We start from the raw sequence: 23,745 nt of genomic DNA, 5'->3' as shown, positions 1-23,745 counted from the left end.
CCGTCTCGTCTCCCTCCCCCGTCTCGTCTCCCCCGTCTCTCCCCCGTCTCCCCCTCCCCCGTCTCCCCTCCCCCCGTCTCCCTCCCCGTCTCCCTCCCCCGTCTCCCTCCCCCTCCCTCCCCCGTCTCCCCCCCCCGTCTCCCCTCCCCCGTCTCCCCTCCCCCGTCTCGTCTCCCCTCCCCGTCTCCCTCTCCCTCCCCGTCTCGTCTCCCCCGTCTCCCTCCCCCGTCTCCCCTCCCCGTCTCCCCCCCCCGTCTCCCCTCCCCCGTCTCCCCTCCCCGTCTCCCCTCCCCCCGTCTCCCCTCCCCCCGTCTCCCCTCCCCCGTCTCCCCCTCCCCGTCTCGTCTCGTCTCCCCCTCCCCGTCTCTCGTCTCCCCGTCTCCCCTCCCCCGTCTCGTCTCCCCTCCCCGTCTCGTCTCCCTCCCCCGTCTCGTCTCCCCTCCCCGTCTCCCCCGTCTCGTCCCGTCTCCCCTCCCCGTCTCGTCTCGTCTCCCCTCCCCGTCTCCCCTCCCCCGTCTCCCTCCCCGTCTCCCTCCCCCCCGTCTCCCCCTCCCCGTCTCCCCTCCCCCGTCTCCCCTCCCCGTCTCCCCTCCCCGTCTCCCCTCCCCCGTCTCCCTCCCCCCGTCTCCCCTCCCCGTCTCCCCCCCCGTCTCCCCTCCCCCGTCTCCCTCCCCGTCTCCCTCCCCGTCTCCCCTCCCCCGTCTCGTCTCCCCTCTCCCTCCCCGTCTCGTCTCGTCTCCCCCCCTGTCTCCCCCCCCGTCTCGTCTCCCCTCCCCGTCTCGTCTCCCCTCCCCCGTCTCGTCTCCCTCCCCCCGTCTCCCCCGTCTCGTCTCGTCTCCCCTCCCCCGTCTCGTCTCGTCTCCCCTCCCCGTCTCCCCTCCCCCGTCTCCCCTCCCCCGTCTCCCCCCCCGTCTCCCCTCCCCGTCTCCCCTCCCCCCGTCTCCCCTCCCCCGTCTCCCCTCCCCGTCTCCCCTCCCCGTCTCCCCTCCCCGTCTCCCTCCCCCGTCTCCCCTCCCCGTCTCCCTCCCCCGTCTCCCTCGTCTCCCCCCCCGTCTCGTCTCGTCTCCCCTCCCCGTCTCGTCTCGTCTCCCCTCCCCGTCTCGTCTCGTCTCCCCTCCCCCGTCTCCCCTCCCCCGTCTCGTCTCCCCGTCTCGTCTCCCTCCCCGTCTCGTCTCCCCTCCCCCCGTCTCGTCTCCCTCCCCGTCTCGTCTCCCCTCCCCGTCTCGTCTCCCTCCCCGTCCTCGTCTCCCCTCCCCCGTCTCGTCTCCCCTCCCCCCGTCTCCGTCTCCCCCTCCCCGTCTCCCCCCCCCGTCTCCCCCCCCGTCTCCCCTCCCCCGTCTCCCCTCCCCCGTCTCCCCCCCCGTCTCCCCTCCCCCGTCTCCCCCTCCCCGTCTCCCCCGTCCCCCGTCTCCCCCCTCGTCTCCCCGTCTCGTCTCCCCGTCTCGTCTCCCCCGTCTCGTCTCCCCGTCTCGTCTCCCCGTCGTCCCCGTCTCGTCTCCCCCGTCTCGTCTCCCCCGTCTCGTCTCCCCGTCTCGTCTCCCCCGTCTCGTCTCCCCCGTCTCGTCTCCCCCGTCTCGTCTCCCCCGTCTCGTCTCCCCCGTCTCGTCTCGTCTCCCCGTCTCGTCTCGTCTCGTCTCCCTCCCCCGTCTCCCCTCCCCCGTCTCCCCTCCCCGTCTCCCCCCCCCCGTCTCCCCTCCCCGTCTCGTCTCCCCCGTCTCCCCCTCCCCGTCTCGTCTCGTCTCCCCTCCCCGTCTCGTCTCCCCGTCTCGTCTCCCCTCCCCCGTCTCCCCCGTCTCGTCTCCCCTCCCCGTCTCGCCGTCTCCCGTCTCGTCTCCCCTCCCCCGTCTCGTCTCCCTCCCCCGTCTCCCCCGTCTCGTCTCCCCTCCCCCGTCTCCCCGTCTCGTCTCCCCTCCCCGTCTCCCCCGTCTCGTCTCCCCCCCCGTCTCGTCTCCCCTCCCCCGTCTCGTCTCCCCTCCCCGTCTCGTCTCCCTCCCCGTCTCGTCTCCCCTCCCCCGTCTCGTCTCCCCGTCTCGTCTCCCCCGTCTCGTCTCCCCGTCTCGTCTCCCCCGTCTCGTCTCCCCGTCTCCCCCGTCTCGTCTCCCGTCTCGTCTCCCCCCCCGTCTCGTCTCCCCCGTCTCCCCCGTCTCGTCTCCCCCGTCTCGTCTCCCCTCCCCCGTCTCGTCTCCCCCGTCTCGTCTCCCTCCCCGTCTCGTCTCCCCCGTCTCCCCCGTCTCGTCTCCCCCGTCTCGTCTCCCCTCCCCGTCTCGTCTCCCCCGTCTCGTCTCCCCTCCCCGTCTCGTCTCCCCTCCCCCCGTCTCGTCTCCCCTCCCCCGTCTCGTCTCCCCCCCCCGTCTCGTCTCCCCTCCCCGTCTCGTCTCCCCCGTCTCGTCTCCCCCGTCTCGTCTCCCCTCCCCGTCTCCCCCGTCTCGTCTCCCCTCCCCGTCTCCCCGTCTCGTCTCCCTCCCCCGTCTCCCCCGTCTCGTCTCCCGTCTCGTCTCCCCCCGTCTCCCCGTCTCGTCTCCCGTCTCGTCCCCTCCCCGTCTCGTCTCCCCTCCCCGTCTCGTCTCCCCTCCCCCGTCTCGTCTCCCCTCCCCCGTCTCGTCTCCCCTCCCCGTCTCCCCCGTCTCGTCTCCCCTCCCCGTCTCCCCGTCTCGTCTCCCTCCCCGTCTCCCCGTCTCGTCTCGTCTCCCCGTCTCGTCTCGTCTCCCCGTCTCCCCCGTCGCCGTCTCGTCTCCCCGTCTCGTCTCCCTCCCCGTCTCGTCTCCCCTCCCCCGTCTCCCCCGTCTCGTCTCCCCTCCCCCGTCCGTCTCCCCTCCCCGTCTCCCCTCCCCCGTCTCGTCTCCCTCCCCCGTCTCGTCTCCCCTCCCCGTCTCGTCTCCCCTCCCCCGTCTCGTCTCCCCTCCCCCGTCTCGTCTCCCCTCCCCCGTCTCGTCTCCCCTCCCCGTCTCGTCTCCCTCCCCCGTCTCCTCTCCCCCGTCTCCCCTCTTTCTCCCCCCCCTCCCCAACGTGTATATATATGTATATATGGTCTTGAAATTATGTGCAAATAGTTGAAGTACAAAAGTCAAAATAATTAAGCATAAATATGGGTTGTATTTACAATGGTGTTTGTTCTTCACTAGTTGACCTTTTCTTGTGGCAACAGGTCATACATCTTGATGCTGTGATGCACACTGTGGTATTTCACCCAATAGATATGGGAGTTTATCAAAATTGGATTTGTTTTCAAATTATTTCTGAAGGAAATATGTCTCTCTAATATGGTCATACATTGGTCAGGAGGTTAGGAAGTGCAGCTCAGTTTCCACCTCATTTTGTGGGCAGTGAGCACATAGCCTGTCTTGTCTTGAGAGCCATGTCTGCCTACGGCGGCCTTTCTCAATAGCAAGGCTATGCTCACTGAGTCTGTACATAGTCAAAGCTTTCCTTAATTTTGGGTCAGTCACAGTGGTCAGGTATTCTGCCGCTGTGTACTCTCTGTGTAGGGCCAGATAGCATTCTAGTTTTGTTTCTCTCCTCCTCTCTGAGTTTATCATGTGTTGATGTTTCTCTCTCTCTGCAGGTGGTCAAATTGCTGAACAACAAGCGTTCTCAGGCAGTGGGGATTCTGATGTCCAGTCTGCATCTGGACATGAAGGACATCCAGCATGGTGAGATACTGACCCCAGAACTATATCATTACTACACTATACTGACCCCAGAACGATATCATTACAACACTATACTGACCCCAGAACGATATCATTACTACACTATACTGACCCCAGAACTATATCATTACTACACTATACTGACCCCAGAACTATATCATTACTACACTATACTGACCCCAGAACTATATCATTACTATACTGTATATAACCATAACTATATCATTACTACACTATACTGACCCCAGAACTATATCATTACTACACTATACTGACCCCAGAACTATATCATTACTACACTATACTGACCCCAGAACTATATCATTACTACACTATACTGACCCCAGAACTATATCATTACAACACTATACTGACCCCAGAACTATATCATTACAACACTATACTGACCCCAGAACTATATCATTACAACACTATACTGACCCCAGAACTATATCATTACAACACTATACTGACCCCAGAACTATATCATTACAACACTATACTGACCCCAGAACGATATCATTACTACACTATACTGACCCCAGAACTATATCATTACAACACTATACTGACCCCAGAACGATATCATTACTACACTATACTGACCCCAGAACTATATCATTACTACACTATACTGACCCCAGAACTATATCATTACTACACTATACTGACCCCAGAACTATATCATTACAACACTATACTGACCCCAGAACTATATCATTACTACACTATACTGACCCCAGAACTATATCATTACAACACTATACTGACCCCAGAACTATATCATTACTACACTATACTGACCCCAGAACTATATCATTACTACACTATACTGACCCCAGAACTATATCATTACTACACTATACTGACCCCAGAACTATATCATTACAACACTATACTGACCCCAGAACTATATCATTACTACACTATACTGACCCCAGAACTATATCATTACTACACTATACTGACCCCAGAACTATATCATTACTACACTATACTGACCCCAGAACTATATCATTACTACACTATACTGACCCCAGAACTATATCATTACTACACTATACTGACCCCAGAACTATATCATTACTACACTATACTGTATATAACTATATCATTACTACACTATACTGACCCCATAACTATATCATTACAACACTATACTGACCCCAGAACTATATCATTACTACACTATACTGACCCCAGAACTATATCATTACTACACTATACTGACCCCAGAACTATATCATTACTACACTATACTGACCCCAGAACTATATCATTACTACACTATACTGACCCCCAGAACTATATCATTACAATACTATACTGACCCCAGAACTATATCATTACAACACTATACTGACCCCATAACTATATCATTACAACACTATACTGACCCCAGAACTATATCATTACTACACTATACTGACCCCAGAACTATATCATTACTACACTATACTGACCCCAGAACTATATCATTACTACACTATACTGACCATTACAACAGAACTATATCATTACTACACTATACTGACCCCAGAACTTTATCATTACAATACTATACTGACCCCAGAACTATATCATTACAACACTATACTGACCCCAGAACTATATCATTACTACACTATACTGACCCCATAACTATATCATTACTACACTATACTGACCCCAGAACTATATCATTACAATACTATACTGACCCCAGAACTATATCATTACAATACTATACTGACCCCATAACTATATCATTACAATACTATACTGACCCCAGAACTATATCATTACTATACTGACCCCATAACTATATCATTACTATACTGACCCCAGAACTATATCATTACTACACTATATCTGACCCCAGAACTATATCATTACAACACTATACTGACCCCAGGACTATATCATTATAATACTATACTTACCCCAGAACTATATCATTACTACACTATACTGACCCCAGAACTATATCATTACAACACTATACTGACCCCAGAACTATATCATTACTACACTATACTGACCCCAGAACTATATCATTACAACACTATACTGACCCCAGAACTATATCATTACAATACTATACTGACCCCAGAACTATATCATTACTACACTATACTGACCCCAGAACTATATCATTACTACACTATACTGACCCCAGAACTATATCATTACTACACTATACTGACCCCAGAACTATATCATTACTATACTGTATATAACCATAACTATATCATTACAACACTATACTGTATATAACCATAACTATATCATTACAACACTATACTGTATATAACCATAACTATATCATTACTACACTATACTGACCCCAGAACTATATCATTACTACACTATACTGACCCCAGAACTATATCATTACTACACTATACTGACCCCCAGAACTATATCATTACTACACTATACTGACCCCAGAACTATATCATTACTACACTATACTGACCCCAGAACTATATCATTACAACACTATACTGACCCCAGAACTATATCATTACTACACTATACTGACCCCAGAACTATATCATTACTACACTATACTGACCCCAGAACTATATCATTACTACACTATACTGACCCCAGAACTATATCATTACTACACTATACTGACCCCAGAACTATATCATTACTACACTATACTGACCCCAGAACTATATCATTACTACACTATACTGACCCCAGAACTATATCATTACAACACTATACTGACCCCAGAACTATATCATTACTACACTATACTGACCCCAGAACTATATCATTACAATACTATACTGACCCCAGAACTATATCATTACAACACTATACTGACCCCAGAACTATATCATTACTGCACTATACTGACCCCAGAACTATATCATTACAACACTATACTGACCCCAGAACTATATCATTACTATACTGTATATAACCATAACTATATCATTACAACACTATACTGTATATAACTAACTATCATTACAACACTATACTGACCCCAGAACTATATCATTACAACACTATACTGACCCCAGAACTATATCATTACAACACTATACTGACCATTACCAGAACTATATCATTACTACACTATACTGACCATTACTACAGAACTATATCATTACTATACTGTATACTGACATAACTATATCATTACTACACTATACTGACCCCAGAACTATATCATTACAACACTATACTGACCCCAGAACTATATCATTACTACACTATACTGACCCCATAACTATATCATTACAACACTATACTGACCCCATAACTATATCATTACAACACTATACTGTATATAACCATAACTATATCATTACAACACTATACTGACCCCAGAACTATATCATTACAACACTATACTGTATATAACCATAACTATATCATTACTACACTATACTGACCCCAGAACTATATCATTACTACACTATACTGACCCCAGAACTATATCATTACTACACTATACATTACCCCAGAACTATATCATTACTACACTATACTGACCCCAGAACTATATCATTACTACACTATACTGACCCCAGAACTATATCATTACTACACTATACTGACCCCAGAACTATATCATTACTACACTATACTAACTATATCATTACTACACTATACTGACCCCAGAAATATATCATTACTACACTATACTGACCCCAGAACTATATCATTACTACACTATACTGACCCCAGAACTATATCATTACTACACTATACTGACCCCAGAACTATATCATTACAACACTATACTGACCCCAGAACTATATCATTACAACACTATACTGACCCCAGAACTATATCATTACAACACTATATCATTACAATGACCCCAGAACTATATCATTACTACACTATACTGACCCCAGAACTATATCATTACAACACTATACTGACCCCAGAACTATATCATTACAACACTATACTGACCCCAGAACTATATCATTACTACACTATATCATTACCCTATACAGAACTATATCATTACAACACTATACTGACCCCAGAACTATATCATTACTACACTATACTGACCCCAGAACTATATCATTACTACACTATACTGACCCCAGAACTATATCATTACTACACTATACTGACCCCAGAACTATATCATTACTACACTATACTGACCCCAGAACTATATCATTACTACACTATACTGACCCCAGAACTATATCATTACTACACTATACTGACCCCAGAACTATATCATTACAACACTATACTGACCCCAGAACTATATCATTACTACACTATACTGACCCCAGAACTATATCATTACTACACTATACTGACCCCAGAACTATATCATTACTACACTATACTGACCCAGAACTATATCATTACTACACTATACTGACCCCAGAACTATATCATTACTACACTATACTGTATATAACCAGAACTATATCATTACTACACTATACTGACCCCAGAACTATATCATTACTACACTATACTGACCCCAGAACTATATCATTACTACACTGTACTGACCCCAGAACTATATCATTACTACACTGTACTGACCCCAGAACTATATCATTACTACACTATACTGACCCCAGAACTATATCATTACAATACTATACTGACCCCAGAACTATATCATTACTACACTATACTGACCCCAGAACTATATCATTACTACACTATACTGACCCCAGAACTATATCATTACTACACTTACATATACTGACATTTACTATATCATTTAGCAGACTATCTTATCCAGAACTATATCATTACTACACTTCTGGCATCCAGTGGAACAGCCACTTACAACATAGTGCATCTAAATCATTAAGGGGGAGGGGGTGGTGAGAAGGATTACTTATCCTATCCTAGGTATTCCTTAGAACTATATCATTACTACAAGGTGGTGATTGACTCCGAACTGTCCTGGCGTTACTACAGTTTGTTCCACCATATCCATTACTACACTATACTGACCCCAGAACTATATCATTACAACACTATACTGACCCCAGAACTATATCATTACTACACTATACTGACCCCAGAACTATATCATTACAACACTATACTGACCCCAGAACTATATCATTACTACACTATACTGACCCCAGAACTATATCATTACTACACTATACTGACCCCAGAACTATATCATTACAATACTATACTGACCCCAGAACTATATCATTACTACACTATACTGACCCCAGAACTATATCATTACTACACTATACTGACCCCAGAACTATATCATTACTACACTATACTGACCCCAGAACTATATCATTACAACACTATACTGACCCCAGAACTATATCATTACTACACTATATCTTACCCCAGAACTATATCATTACTACACTATACTGACCCCAGAACTATATCATTACTACACTATACTGACCCCAGAACTATATCATTACTACACTATACTGACCCCAGAACTATATCATTACTACACTATACTGACCCCAGAACTATATCATTACAACACTATACTGACCCCAGAACTATATCATTACTACACTATACTGACCCTACAGAACTATATCATTACTACACTATACTGACCCCAGAACTATATCATTACTACACTATACTGACCCCAGAACTATATCATTACTACACTATACTGACCCCAGAACTATATCATTACTACACTATACTGACCCCAGAACTATATCATTACTACACTATACTGACCCCAGAACTATATCATTACTACACTATACTGACCCCAGAACTATATCATTACTACACTATACTGACCCCAGAACTATATCATTACTACACTATACTGACCCCAGAACTATATCATTACTACACTATACTGACCCCAGAACTATATCATTACTACACTATACTGACCCCAGAACTATATCATTACTACACTATACTGACCCCAGAACTATATCATTACTACACTATACTGACCCCAGAACTATATCATTACTACACTATACTGACCCCAGAACTATATCATTACTACACTATACTGACCCCAGAACTATATCATTACTACACTATACTGACCCCAGAACTATATCATTACTACACTATACTGACCCCAGAACTATATCATTACTACACTATACTGACCCCAGAACTATATCATTACTACACTATACTGACCCAGAACTATATCATTACTACACTATACTGACCCCAGAACTATATCATTACTACACTATACTGACCCCAGAACTATATCATTACTACACTATACTGACCCCAGAACTATATCATTACTACACTATACTGACCCCAGAACTATATCATTACTACACTATACTGACCCCAGAACTATATCATTACTACACTATACTGACCCCAGAACTATATCATTACTACACTATACTGACCCCAGAACTATATCATTACTACACTATACTGACCCCAGAACTATATCATTACTACACTATACTGACCCCAGAACTATATCATTACTACACTATACTGACCCCAGAACTATATCATTACTACACTATACTGACCCCAGAACTATATCATTACTACACTATACTGACCCCAGAACTATATCATTACTACACTATACTATATCCCAGAACTATATCATTACTACACTATACTGACCCCAGAACTATATCATTACTACACTATACTGACCCCAGAACTATATCATTACTACACTATACTGACCCCAGAACTATATCATTACTACACTATACTGACCCCAGAACTATATCATTACTACACTATACCGACCCCAGAACTATATCATTACTACACTATACCTACCCCAGAACTATATCATTACTACACTATACTGACCCCAGAACTATATCATTACTACACTATACTGACCCCAGAACTATATCATTACTACACTATACTGACCCCAGAACTATATCATTACTACACTATACTGACCCCAGAACTATATCATTACTACACTATACTGACCCCAGAACTATATCATTACTACACTATACTGACCCCAGAACTATATCATTACTACACTATACTGACCCCAGAACTATATCATTACTACACTATACTGACCCCAGAACTATATCATTACTACACTATACTGACCCCAGAACTATATCATTACTACACTATACTGACCCCAGAACTATATCATTACTACACTATACTGACCCCAGAACTATATCATTACTACACTATACTGACCCCAGAACTATATCATTACTACACTATACTGACCCCAGAACTATATCATTACTACACTATACTGACCCCAGAACTATATCATTACTACACTATACTGACCCCAGAACTATATCATTACTACACTATACTGACCCCAGAACTATATCATTACTACACTATACTGACCCCAGAACTATATCATTACTACACTATACTGACCCCAGAACTATATCATTACTACACTATACTGACCCCAGAACTATATCATTACTACACTATACTGACCCCAGAACTATATCATTACTACACTATACTGACCCCAGAACTATATCATTACTACACTATACTGACCCCAGAACTATATCATTACTACACTATACTGACCCCAGAACTATATCATTACTACACTATACTGACCCCAGAACTATATCATTACTACACTATACTGACCCCAGAACTATATCATTACTACACTATACTGACCCCAGAACTATATCATTACTACACTATACCGACCCCAGAACTATATCATTACTACACTATACTGACCCCAGAACTATATCATTACTACACTATACTGACCCCAGAACTATATCATTACTACACTATACCGACCCCAGAACTATATCATTACTACACTATACCGACCCCAGAACTATATCATTACTACACTATACCTACCCCAGAACTAGAACTATATCATTACTACACTATACTGACCCCAGAACTATATCATTACTACACTATACTGACCCCAGAACTATATCATTACTACACTATACCTACCCCAGAACTATATCATTACTACACTATACTGACCCCAGAACTATATCATTACTACACTATACTGACCCCAGAACTATATCATTACTACACTATACTGACCCCAGAACTATATCATTACTACACTATACATGACCCCAGAACTATATCATTACTACACTATACTGACCCCAGAACTATATCATTACTACACTATACTGACCCCAGAACTATATCATTACTACACTATACTGACCCCAGAACTATATCATTACTACACTATACTGACCCCAGAACTATATCATTACTACACTATACTGACCCCAGAACTATATCATTACTACACTATACTGACCCCAGAACTATATCATTACTACACTATACTGACCCCAGAACTATATCATTACTACACTATACTGACCCCAGAACTATATCATTACTACACTATACTGACCCCAGAACTATATCATTACTACACTATACTGACCCCAGAACTATATCATTACTACACTATACTGACCCCAGAACTATATCATTACTACACTATACTGACCCCAGAACTATATCATTACTACACTATACTGACCCCAGAACTATATCATTACTACACTATACTGACCCCAGAACTATATCATTACTACACTATACTGACCCCAGAACTATATCATTACTACACTATACTGACCCCAGAACTATATCATTACTACACTATACTGACCCCAGAACTATATCATTACTACACTATACTGACCCCAGAACTATATCATTACTACACTATACTGACCCCATAACTATATCATTACTACACTATACTGACCCCAGAACTATATCATTACTACACTATACTGACCCCAGAACTATATCATTACTACACTATACTGACCCCAGAACTATATCATTACTACACTATACTGACCCCAGAACTATATCATTACTACACTATACTGACCCCAGAACTATATCATTACTACACTATACTGACCCCAGAACTATATCATTACTACACTATACTGACCCCAGAACTATATCATTACAATACTATACTGACCCCAGAACTATATCATTACTATACTATACTGACCCCAGAACTATATCATTACTACTATATCATTACTATACTGACCCCAGAACTATATCATTACTACACTATACTGACCCCAGAACTATATCATTACTATACTATACTGACCCCAGAACTATATCATTACTACACTATACTGACCCCAGAACTATATCATTACTACACTATACTGACCCCAGAACTATATCATTACTACACTATACTGACCCCAGAACTATATCATTACTACACTATACTGACCCCAGAACTATATCATTACTATACTGTATATAACCATAACTATATCATTACAACACTATACTGACCCCAGAACTATATCATTACTACACTATACTGACCCCAGAACTATATCATTACTACACTATACTGACCCCATAACTATATCATTACTACACTATACTGTATATAACCATAACTATATCATTACAACACTATACTGACCCCAGAACTATATCATTACAACACTATACTGTATAGAACTATATCATTACTATACTGTATATAACCATAACTATATCATTACAACACTATACTGACCCCAGAACTATATCATTACAACACTATACTGACCCCAGAACTATATCATTACTACACTATACTGACCCCAGAACTATATCATTACTACACTATACTGACCCCAGAACTATATCATTACTACACTATACTGACCCCAGAACTATATCATTACAACACTATACTGACCCCAGAACTATATCATTACAATACTATACTGACCCCAGAACTATATCATTACTATACTGACCCCATAACTATATCATTACTACACTATACTGACCCCAGAACTATATCATTACTACACTATACTGTATATAACAGAACTATATCATTACTACACTATACTGACCCCAGAACTATATCATTACTACACTATACTGACCCCAGAACTATATCATTACTACACTATACTGACCCCAGAACTATATCATTACTACACTATACTGACCCCAGAACTATATCATTACTACACTATACTGATATAACTATATCATTACTACACTATACTGACCCCAGAACTATATCATTACTACACTATACTGACCCCAGAACTATATCATTACTACACTATACTGACCCCAGAACTATATCATTACTACACTATACTGACCCCAGAACTATATCATTACAACACTATACTGACCCCAGAACTATATCATTACAACACTATACTGACCCCAGAACTATATCATTACTACACTATACTGACCCCAGAACTATATCATTACAACACTATACTGACCCCAGAACTATATCATTACTACACTATACTGACCCCAGAACTATATCATTACTACACTATACTGACCCCAGAACTATATCATTACAACACTATACTGACCCCAGAACTATATCATTACTACACTATACTGACCCCAGAACTATATCATTACTACACTATACTGACCCCAGAACTATATCATTACTACACTATACTGACCCCAGAACTATATCATTACTACACTATACTGACCCCAGAACTATATCATTACTACACTATACTGACCCCAGAACTATATCATTACTACACTATACTGACCCCAGAACTATATCATTACAACACTATACTGACCCCAGAACTATATCATTACTACACTATACTGACCCCAGAACTATATCATTACTACACTATACTGACCCCAGAACTATATCATTACTACACTATACTGACCCCAGAACTATATCATTACTACACTATACTGTACCCCATAACTATATCATTACCACAAGGTCAAAAGTACTGACCCCAGAACTATATCATTACTACACTATACTGTCAGACCCCAGAACTATATCATTACTGTACACTATACTGTCAGACCCCAGAACTATATCATTACTACACTATACAGACCCCAGAACTGTCATTACTACACTATACTGACCCCAGAACTATATCATTACAGTCTGTACACCTGATACAGACCCCCTGAACCATATCATTCTGTACACCTGACTGTCACCCCAGAACCAGTAGCAGTTACACCTATACTGACCCCAGAACCCCTATCTTACTACACTATACTATACCTGACTGTCAGACCCCATAGAGATGACCAACCACAAGGTCAAAAGTATCACCCCCTGCTGACCAGTAGCAGTCTGTAGACCTGACTGACCCCCAGCAGTCTGTAGACCTGACTGTCAGACCCCCTGCTGACCAGTAGCAGTCTGTAGACCTGACTGTCAGACCCCCTGCGGACCAGTAGCAGTCTGTAGACCTGACTGTCAGCCCCCTACTGACCAGTAGCAGTCTGTAGACCTGACTGTCAGACCCCTTCTGACCAGTAGCAGTCTGTAGACCTGACTGTCAGACCCCCTTCTGACCAGTAGCAGTCTGTAGACCTGACTGTCAGACCCCCTGCTGACCAGTAGCAGTCTGTACTGTAGACCTGACTGTCAGCCCCCTACTGATTAGTTGCAGTCTGTAGACCTGACTGTCAGACCCCTACTGACCAGTAGCAGTCTGTAGACCTGACTGTCAGACCCCCTTCTGACCAGTAGCAGTCTGTAGACCTGACTGTCAGACCCCTTCTGACCAGTAGCAGTCTGTAGACCTGACTGTCAGACCCCCTTCTGACCAGTAGCAGTCTGTAGACCTGACTGTCAGCCCCCTGCTGACCAGGTTAGTCTGTACTGTAGACCTGACTGTCAGCCCCCTACTGACCAGTTGCAGTCTGTAGACCTGACTGTCAGACCCCTACTGACCAGTAGCAGTCTGTAGACCTGACTGTCAGACCCTCTACTGACCAGTAGCAGTCTGTAGACCTGACTGTCAGACCCCCTGCTGACCAGTAGCAGTCTGTAGACCTGACTTTCAGACCCCCTACTGATTAGTAGCAGTCTGTAGACCTGACTGTCAGACCCCCTACTGACCAGTTGCAGTCTGTACTGTAGACCTGACTGTCAGACCCCCTGCTGACCAGTAGCAGTCTGTACTGTAGACCTGACTGTCAGACCCCTGCTGACCAGTAGCAGTCTGTACTGTAGACCTGACTGTCAGACCCCCTGCTGACCAGTAGCAGTCTGTAGACCTGACTGTCAGACCCCCTGCTGACCAGTAGCAGTCTGTACTGTAGACCTGACTGTCAGACCCCTGCTGACCAGTAGCAGTCTGTACTGTAGACCTGACTGTCAGACCCCTGCTGACCAGTAGCAGTCTGTAGACCTGACTGTCAGACCCCCTGCTGACCAGTAGCAGTCTGTACTGTAGACCTGACTGTCAGACCCCCTGCTGACCAGTAGCAGTCTGTAGACCTGACTGTCAGACCCCCTGCTGACCAGTAGCAGTCTGTACTGTAGACCTGACTGTCAGACCCCCTACTGACCAGTAGCAGTCTGTACTGTAGACCTGACTGTCAGACCCCCTGCTGACCAGTAGCAGTCTGTAGACCTGACTGTCAGACCCCCAGCAGTCTGTAGACCTGACTGTCAGCCCCTACTGACCAGTAGCAGTCTGTAGACCTGACTGTCAGACCCCCTGCTGACCAGTAGCAGTCTGTAGACCTGACTGTCAGACCCCTGCTGACCAGTAGCAGTCTGTAGACCTGACTGTCAGACCCCCTGCTGACCAGTAGCAGTCTGTAGACCTGACTCAGACCCCCTGCTGACCAGGAGCAGTTTGGGCCATGTACTGTCGCCTTGTTCTACACACTGACCTTGGGTGGAATACGACCCCCTAGACACACTGTAATATTTAGAGGGAGAGGACAGTGAGTGAATCGATCGACTGATATTTTTGTACAATAAAAGGCATTTCCTTCAGTTTTCATAAGGCTCTTTTCTTGCGTCAATGAGAGAGTTGTCTTGTTTCCTGACCTTTGAGTTGCTGGTTGTTTACTGACCGTTGAGTTGGTTGTTTGTGTTTCTGTCATTGTTTAGAAGAGGACATGTTTTGAAGTAAAATTTCCCCTGGCTTTCTGGAAGCAGTGACCTCATTTCCTTTCTGTCCTCGTACTCTGTTGTCTTGTGATGTGGTGATGGCTCCTTCATGCTACAGCATTATAAACTGATGTAGTGATGTCTCCTACAGCATTATAAACTGATGTAGTGATGGCTCCTACAGCATTATAAATTGATGTAGTGATGGCTCCTACAGCATTATAAACTGATGTGGTGATGGCTCCTACAGCATTATAAACTGATGTGGTGATGGCTCCTACAGCATTATAAACTGATGTGGTGATGGCTCCTTCATGCTACAGCATTATAAACTGATGTGGTGATGGCTCCTACAGCATTATAAACTGATGTGGTGATGGCTCCTTCATGCTACAGCATTATAAACTGATGTAGTGATGGCTCCTACAGCATTATAAACTGATGTGGTGATGGCTCCTACAGCATTATAAACTGATGTGGTGATGGCTCCTACAGCATTATAAACTGATGTGGTGATGGCTCCTACAGCATTATAAACTGATGTGGTGATGGCTCCTTCATGCTACAGCATTATAAACTGATGTAGTGATGGCTCCTACAGCATTATAAACTGATGTGGTGATGGCTCCTTCATGCTACAGCATTATAAACTGATGTAGTGATGGCTCCTACAGCATTATAAACTGATGTAGTGATGGCTCCTTCATGCTACAGCATTATAAACTGATGTAGTGATGGCTCCTACAGCATTATAAACTGATGTGGTGATGGCTCCTACAGCATTATAAACTGATGTGGTGATGGCTCCTACAGCATTATAAACTGATGTGGTGATGGCTCCTACAGCATTATAAACTGATGTGGTGATGGCTCCTACAGCATTATAAACTGATGTGGTGATGGCTCCTACAGCATTATAAACTGATGTGGTGATGGCTCCAGCATTATAAACTGAGATGTGAAGGCTCCTACAGCATTATAAACTGATGTAGTGATGGCTCCTACAGCATTATAAACTGATGTGGTGATGGCTCCTACAGCATCATAAAGTGATGTAGTGATGTCTCCTTCATGCTACAGCATTATAAACTGATGTAGTGATGGCTCCTACAGCATTATAAACTGATGTGGTGATGGCTCCTACAGCATCATAAAGTGATGTAGTGATGGCTCCTTCATGCTACAGCATTATAAACTGATGTAGTGATGGCTCCTACAGCATTATAAACTGATGTAGTGATGGCTCCTACAGCATTATAAACTGATGTGGTGATGGCTCCTTCATGCTACAGCATTATAAACTGATGTAGTGATGGCTCCTACAGCATTATAAACTGATGTGGTGATGTCTCCTACAGCATTATAAACTGATGTAGTGATGGCTCCTACAGCATTATAAACTGATGTAGTGATGGCTCCTACAGCATTATAAACTGATGTAGTGATGGCTCCTACAGCATTATAAACTGATGTGGTGATGGCTCCTACAGCATTATAAACTGATGTAGTGATGGCTCCTACAGCATTATAAACTGAGTGATGGCTCCTACAGCATTATAAACTGTGGTGATGGCTCCTACAGCATTATAAAGTGATGTGGTGATGGCTGCTACAGCATTATAAAGTGATGTGGTGTTGGCTCCTACAGCATTATAAAGTGATGTGGTGATGGCTCCTACAGCATTATAAACTGATGTGGTGATGGCTGCTACAGCATTATAAACTGATGTAGTGATGGCTCCTACAGCATTCTAAACTGATGTAGTGATGGCTCCTACAGCATTATAAACTGATGTGGTGATGGCTCCTACAGCATTATAAACTGATGTAGTGATGGCTCCTACAGCATTATAAACTGATGTGGTGTTGGCTCCTACAGCATTATAAACTGATGTGGTGATGGCTCCTACAGCATTATAAACTGATGGGGTGATGGCTCCTACAGCATTATAAACTGATGTGGTGATGGCTCCTACAGCATTATAAACTGATGTGGTGATGGCTCCTACAGCATAATAAACTGATGGGGTGATGGCTCCTACAGCATTATAAACTGATGGGGTGATGGCTCCTTCATGTTACAGCATTATAAACTGATGTAGTGATGGCTCCTACAGCATTATAAACTGATGTAGTGATGGCTCCTACAGCATTATAAACTGATGTGGTGATGGCTCCTTCATGCTACAGCATTATAAACTGAAGGGGTGATGGCTCTTACAGCATTATAAACTGATGTAGTGATGGCTCCTACAGCATTATAAACTGATGTGGTGATGGCTCCTACAGCATTATAAAGTGATGTAGTGATTGCTCCTTCATGCTACAGCATTATAAACAGATGTAGTGATGGCTCCTACAGCATTATAAACTGATGTAGTGATGGCTCCTACAGCATTATAAACTGTGGTGATGGCTCCTACAGCATTATAAAGTGATGTGGTGATGGCTCCTACAGCATTATAAAGTGATGTGGTGTTGGCTCTACAGCATTATAAAGTGATGTGGTGATGGCTCCTACAGCATTATAAACTGATGTGGTGATGGCTCCTACAGCATTATAAACTGATGTGGTGATGGCTCCTACAGCATTATAAACTGATGTAGTGATGGCTCCTACAGCATTATAAACTGATGTGGTGTTGGCTCCTACAGCATTATAAACTGATGTGGTGATGGCTCCTACAGCATTATAAACTGATGTGGTGATGGCTCCTACAGCATTATAAACTGATGGGGTGATGGCTCCTACAGCATTATAAACTGATGGGGTGATGGCTCCTACAGCATTATAAACTGATGGGGTGATGGCTCTACAGCATTATAAACTGATGGGGTGATGGCTCCTACAGCATTATAAACTGATGGGGTGATGGCTCCTACAGCATTATAAAGTGATGGGGTGATGGCTCCTACAGCATTATAAACTGATGGGGTGATGGCTCCTACAGCATTATAAACTGATGGGGTGATGGCTCCTACAGCATTATAAACTGATGCGGTGATGGCTCCTACAGCATTATAATAATAATAATAATATATTTATTTATTTATTTTACCTTTATTTTACTAGGCAAGTCAGTTAAGAAAATTCTTATTTTCAATGACGTCCTAGGAACAGTGGGTTAACTGCCTGTTCAGGGGCAGAACGAAGACTGATTGTAGCTTGATTTGGTTACTAGTCCAACACTCTAACCACTAGGCTACGCTGCCGCCCAAATACAACCGTCCCCCTGGATGAATAGAGCCGTCCCCCTGGATGGACAGAGCCGTCCCCCTGATGGCAGAGCCGTCCCTGGATGGACAGCATCCCCTGGATGGACAGAGCCGTCCCCTGGATGGACAGAGCCGTCCCCTGGATGGACAGAGCCGTCCCCTGGATGGACAGAGCCGTCCCCTGGATGGACACAGCATTATAAACAGAGCCCTCCCCTGGATGACAGGCTCCCCCTGGATGGACAGCATCCCCCTGGATGGACAGAGCTCCCCCTGGATGGACAGAGTCCCCTGGATGGACAGAGCCCTCCTGGATGGACACAGCCGTCTCGATGTTCAAACAAAGGATCCAGGTTAGGGAAGGTACATTTCTGTTGACTAGAGCTAATTTCCCAAAGTGTAATACTAGAAACGTCCTGATAGTGCAGGAAATCCCCCCCCCTCTACACACACAAATACTTATAGTCCTGGAGTTAGAAACAGGGCGAACTGTTGATGGTGTCATCTGTCACACACACTTCCTGTGATACTTTGGCCGCCAGGAGTGAGTGGTGATGGACCCTTTCTATTCTCTGTCCATGATCTGATTCCCAGAACAGTGTTGCTGTTGGTTCCTACCACATTCCAAAGAAGAACTGGTGTCCAAAGTTTTGCCAACTTCTCTGGTCTGCCTGAACAGCAGCTGCTGATCAATGCCTGACATTGTTATATATAGGCAAAGAAGAAAACCAGACACAAGACCTGTCATTTCCATGAATTATCTTTGTTTTCCCTTAGAGAAGGGGTAAATACTGACCAATGAAAATGAGAGTCCTGCCTGCGCTTCATGCCTCCGTTCACTCTGTGGAGATGGAAATATGAATGTCTCTTTTGTTCTGTGTGTTCTGATGTGGATTGTCCTGTCAAATCAACAGAAGTCCCTAATGAAATATTTCAATGTTTTGATGGTTTAAACCAGCAAGAATGGCCTCCCTACAGCATTCAGAAAAACACACACCAAGTGTTTTTACTGAGTTACTCCTACTTCAACATTCAATTTTCTGAGTTGATGCAAAGTGATGGCATTTTAAAAACAGCGATATTCTGTGGTGGTTAGACATCTTACTGCACGTTGATTCCATCTCAGAACAGAGATATTCTAGTGGTAGTTAGATATCTTACTGCAAGTTGAGTCAGTCTCAGAACACTGGCACCAGGTCTGGCACTTTACTATAGATGGAGCTCTGGGAAGTCACTCTGAAAACAATGATATGGTCCTTTCCCCTCTCAGATATCTACCAGGGGTTAATAAAGAGAACCCATTTAAAACGGGCTCAGTCTGGCATAGAAGATCCTGCTCTCACAGGTGTCTGAACTGAGAGGGTTAGCTGGCTATATCAAAACAATCCATGAAAGTGGTCAAGGTTAGAATTGTGATTGTGAATCGGGTTAAGGTTTGAAATGAGACTCTAAGAAACATTTTAGAAATAGGCAGTTTATAACAGAGCAGGTGGGAAGATGGCTCTGTATTTTCTTTGAAACACTGGCTACATTGTATTTCTACCTTTTGAATGAGGATTTCGTTGAGCATCGGCTGTTCAGTTTCACGTCTTAAATCATTCAATGGAGCCACTGTCTTTTTGCATTTTTATTTGACCTTGAACAAGTCAGTTAAGAACAAATTCTTATTTACTATGACGGCCAAAACGAACGGACAGATGAACGGCCAACAGGCTGTCAGGGTTCAAAAGGAATTTAAATGTATTTATTGAACGTTTTATTTAGAAAGGAATCTAATCACAGTAATCCTCTGCCTGAGCCTCATCTCTAGGAACGCAGTGTGTCTGAGACTTACAGAACGTATAAACACATTGATTACATTGAAATGTGCAACAAATTATTTGGCACCAGCATGAAATATACAGCAACATTCCTCCCAATAAGCCCTGATTGTTAAGCAGACCTAAATAAACAGGGAATCTCCCCTCCATGCTCCTCTCCGCCCCCCTCCTCTCCACCCCTCCTCCTCTCCACCCCTCCTCCTCTCCCCCTCTCCTCTCCTGGACGCTCCTCCTCTCCACCCCGCTCCTCTCCCACCCCTGTCCTGGACTCCATCCCCCTCTTCTCCACCCCCATCGTCCTCGACCCATCCTCCTCTACTCCACCCCCGTCGTCCGACTCCATCCTCCTCCTCCTCCCACCCCTAGTTTGAGTCTAAGTCATGTACAGAGTTTTTATAGGATTTCTGACCATTTAAAAAAATAATCAAAGGATCCCAGGCTTCCCAGACGTGATTTAGAATGTTTCAAAAGCCCATGATCAACCTATGGAAATGTAAACGCCTAATGACCGAATGTGTTAGATCCACATGAAGCGTTTTCAGGGTTGGACTTCTGTGTGTCCCAGAAGTCTGGTTATCAGAACAGACCTACTGTGTTGTGCCATTTTCTAGGTACGTTTAATTCATGAAGAAAGATGAACTTGGATTTTCTATTGTATGGGTTATGTCAGCGCCATACCTCCTGTAGATATATGGTGTTTTACTGCTGCCTGCATTCAGAAATGATCTTAAAAGGCAAAATATCACATTAAACAAAAGAGCAATGTTACCCAGAGTCTGCTGCTTCTACAACTATCATGTTGAGAGGACAACCATCCTGTTCTCTCTCCATCTACAACCATCCTGTTCTCTTCTCCACCCTCTACAACCATCCTCTTCTCCACCCTCTACAACCATCCTGGACCCTCTACAACCAGGGCTTCTCCTCCACCCTCTACAACCATCCTCTTCTCTCTCTCCACCCTCTACAACCATCCTTCTCTCTCCCACCCTCTACAACCATCCTCTTCTCTCTCCACCCTCTACAACCATCCTGTTCTCTCTCTCCACCCTCTACAACCATCCTTTCTCTCTCTCTGTACAACCATCCTCTTCTCTCTCCACCATCTACAACCATCCTCTTCTCTCTCTCCCCCTCTACAACCATCCTGTTCTCTCCCACCATCTACAACCATCCTGTTCTCTCCTCCATCTACAACCATCCTGTTCTCTCTCCATCTACAACCATCCTGTTCTCTCTCCACCCTCTACAACCATCCTGTTCTCTCTCCATCTACAACCATCCTGTTCTCTCTCCCACCCTCTACAACCGTCCTGTTCTATCTCTCCACCCTCTACAACCATCCTGTTCTCTCTCTCCACCATCTACAACCATCCTGTCTCTTCTCCACCCTCTACAACCATCCTCTTCTCTCTCTCCACCCTCTACAACCATCCTCTTCTCTACTCTCCACCCTCTACAACCATCCTCTTCTCTCTCTCCACCATCTACAACCATCCTCTTCTCTCTCTCTGTGGACCCCGTCTACAACCATCCTGTGTCTCTCTCCACCCTCTACAACCATCCTGTTCTCTCTCCCATCTACAACCATCCTGTTCTCTCTCTCCACCCTCTACAACCATGCTGTTCTCTCTCCCACCCTCTACAACCATGCTGTTCTCAATCTCCACCCTCTACAACCATGTGTTCTCTCCACCATCTACAACCATCCTGTTTTTTCTCTCTCCACCCTCTACAACCATCCTGTTCTCTCTCCACCATCTACAACCATGCTGTTCTCTCTCTCCACCCTCTACAACCATGCTGTTCTCTCTCCATCTACAACCATGCTGTTTCTCTCTCTTGGACACCCCTCTACAACCATGCTGTTCTCTTAGTCTCCACCCTTTACAACCATCCTGTTTTGCTCCAAATGGGGATTATGGTGCCATCTACAACCATCCTGTTCTCCCTCTCTCCACCCTCTACAACCATGCTGTTTTCTCTCCATCTACAACCATCCTGTTCTCTCATTCCACCACCTCTACAACCATGGATTACAGTTCTCTCCTCCCACCCTCTACAACCATGCTGTTTTCTCTCCATCTACAACCATGCTGTTCTCTCTTCCACCCTCTACAAAACACATGAGCTGTTCCTCTCTCCACCTCTACAACCGTCCTGTTCTCTCTCTCCGACCCTCTACAACCGTCCTGTTCTCTACTCT

The 23,745-nt window shown here is 44.7% G+C and overlaps 1 pseudogene; it reads left to right on the top strand.

The window, feature by feature from the left end:
* Nucleotides 1-23,745, top strand: part of LOC135529995 (formin-2-like) — a 158,647-nt pseudogene that overhangs the window by 52,697 nt on the left and 82,205 nt on the right.

Source organism: Oncorhynchus masou, unplaced genomic scaffold (genome assembly GCF_036934945.1).
Source record: "Oncorhynchus masou masou isolate Uvic2021 unplaced genomic scaffold, UVic_Omas_1.1 unplaced_scaffold_1230, whole genome shotgun sequence".
NCBI lineage: Eukaryota > Metazoa > Chordata > Actinopteri > Salmoniformes > Salmonidae > Oncorhynchus > Oncorhynchus masou.
The sequence above is the reverse complement of the archived record's forward strand: the minus strand, read 5'-3'. Positions and strand labels throughout refer to the sequence as shown.